We start from the raw sequence: 2,500 nt of genomic DNA on the forward strand, positions 1-2,500 counted from the left end.
ATAATGGAATAGGACCTCGGTTCTATTTTGTTGGTTTTCGGAACCCGAGGTAATGATTAATAGGGACAGGCGGGGGCATTCGTATTGCGACGTTAGAGGTGAAATTCTTGGATCGTCGCAAGACGAACAGAAGCGAAAGCATTTGCCAAGTATGTTTTCATTAATCAAGAACGAAAGTTAGAGGTTCGAAGGCGATCAGATACCGCCCTAGTTCTAACCATAAACGATGCCAGCCAGCGATCCGCCGCAGTTCCTCCGATGACTCGGCGGGCAGCCTCCGGGAAACCAAAGCTTTTGGGTTCCGGGGGAAGTATGGTTGCAAAGCTGAAACTTAAAGGAATTGACGGAAGGGCACCACCAGGAGTGGAGCCTGCGGCTTAATTTGACTCAACACGGGAAACCTCACCAGGCCCGGACACCGGAAGGATTGACAGATTGATAGCTCTTTCTTGATTCGGTGGGTGGTGGTGCATGGCCGTTCTTAGTTGGTGGAGCGATTTGTCTGGTTAATTCCGATAACGAACGAGACTCTAGCCTGCTAACTAGTCGCGTGACATCCTTCGTGCTGTCAGCGATTACTTTTCTTCTTAGAGGGACAGGCGGCTTCTAGCCGCACGAGATTGAGCAATAACAGGTCTGTGATGCCCTTAGATGTTCTGGGCCGCACGCGCGCTACACTGAAGGAATCAGCGTGTCTTCCTAGGCCGAAAGGTCGGGGTAACCCGCTGAACCTCCTTCGTGCTAGGGATTGGGGCTTGCAATTGTTCCCCATGAACGAGGAATTCCCAGTAAGCGCGAGTCATAAGCTCGCGTTGATTACGTCCCTGCCCTTTGTACACACCGCCCGTCGCTACTACCGATTGAATGATTTAGTGAGGTCTTCGGACTGGTACGCGGCATCGACTCTGTCGTTGCCGATGCTACCGGAAAGATGACCAAACTTGATCATTTAGAGGAAGTAAAAGTCGTAACAAGGTTTCCGTAGGTGAACCTGCGGAAGGATCATTACCGACTAGACTGCATGTCTTTCGATGTGCGTGTCGTGTCGTGTCGCGCAACACGCTACCTGTACGGCAGTGGCCGTGCGCCGCGTGCGGAACCACGCGTGCCTCTCAAAACTAGCGGAAGTGTTGTTGTTGTGTGGTACGAGCGCTGAAGCTCTGGAGCGGCTGGCCTGCGGTACCTGGCGCCTGGCGCCGGTTTTGAATGACGTTCGCCCGAGTGCCTGTCCGCTCCGGTGTGGAGCCGTACGACGCCCATCGGCTGTGAGGCCGTTGGACACAAAAAAAAATAGTGGAACAGGGGCCGTCAGACGCCTCAGTCCCGCAAATGCTACTGTCTTGAAAGAGACAGTGGGAGACTGAAAAGGAAAAGATCACCCAGGACGGTGGATCACTCGGCTCGTGGGTCGATGAAGAACGCAGCAAATTGCGCGTCGACATGTGAACTGCAGGACACATGAACATCGACGTTTCGAACGCACATTGCGGTCCATGGATTCCGTTCCCGGGCCACGTCTGGCTGAGGGTCGGCTACGTATACTGAAGCGCGCGGCGTTTGTCCCGCTTCGGAGACGTGGGAGTGTCGTGGTCGCCTGTGTGGCCGGCCGCGTCTCCTTAAACGTGCGATGCGCGCCCGTCGCCTGGCGGTTCGCATACCGGTACTTTCTCGGTAGCGTGCACAGCCGGCTGGCGGTGTGGCGTGCGACACCTCGTACAACGACCTCAGAGCAGGCGAGACTACCCGCTGAATTTAAGCATATTACTAAGCGGAGGAAAAGAAACTAACAAGGATTCCCCCAGTAGCGGCGAGCGAACAGGGAAGAGTCCAGCACCGAACCCCGCAGGCTGCCGCCTGTCGTGGCATGTGGTGTTTGGGAGGGTCCACTACCCCGACGCCTCGCGCCGAGCCCAAGTCCAACTTGAATGAGGCCACGGCCCGTAGAGGGTGCCAGGCCCGTAGCGGCCGGTGCGAGCGTCGGCGGGACCTCTCCTTCGAGTCGGGTTGCTTGAGAGTGCAGCTCCAAGTGGGTGGTAAACTCCATCTGAGACTAAATATGACCACGAGACCGATAGCGAACAAGTACCGTGAGGGAAAGTTGAAAAGAACTTTGAAGAGAGAGTTCAAAAGTACGTGAAACCGTTCTGGGGTAAACGTGAGAAGTCCGAAAGGTCGAACGGGTGAGATTCACGCCCATCCGGCCACTGGCCCCCGCCCTCGGCAGATGGGGCCGGCCGCCCGCGCGGAGCAATCCGCGGCGGGGTCGTGTCCGGTTGCCTTTCCACTCGCCGCGGGGTGGGGCCGTTCCGGTGTGCGGTGGGCCGCACTTCTCCCCTAGTAGGACGTCGCGACCCGCTGGGTGCCGGCCTACGGCCCGGGTGCGCAGCCTGTCCTTCCGCGGGCCTCGGTTCGCGTCTGTTGGGCAGAGCCCCGGTGTCCTGGCTGGCTGCTCGGCGGTATATCTGGAGGAGTCGATTCGCCCCTTTGGGCGCTCGGGCTC

The 2,500-nt window shown here is 57.5% G+C and overlaps 2 non-coding genes across 2 annotated transcripts in view; both read left to right on the forward strand.

Annotated features, from left to right (window-relative positions):
• The first annotated feature begins 1,376 nt into the window (after nt 1-1,376).
• LOC126314154 (5.8S ribosomal RNA) lies at nt 1,377-1,531 on the forward strand. The gene has a single exon (XR_007555639.1). It is a non-coding gene; the product is annotated as a 5.8S ribosomal RNA (ribosomal RNA).
• A 188-nt stretch (nt 1,532-1,719) lies between these two features.
• LOC126314160 (large subunit ribosomal RNA) overlaps nt 1,720-2,500 on the forward strand; it is a 4,222-nt gene continuing 3,441 nt past the window's right edge. Inside the window, exon 1 of the ribosomal RNA XR_007555644.1 lies at nt 1,720-2,500. This exon is cut by the window's right edge and continues 3,441 nt beyond it. This is a non-coding gene — a ribosomal RNA (large subunit ribosomal RNA).

This window comes from Schistocerca gregaria, unplaced genomic scaffold, assembly GCF_023897955.1.
Source record: "Schistocerca gregaria isolate iqSchGreg1 unplaced genomic scaffold, iqSchGreg1.2 ptg000538l, whole genome shotgun sequence".
Lineage (NCBI taxonomy): Eukaryota > Metazoa > Arthropoda > Insecta > Orthoptera > Acrididae > Schistocerca > Schistocerca gregaria.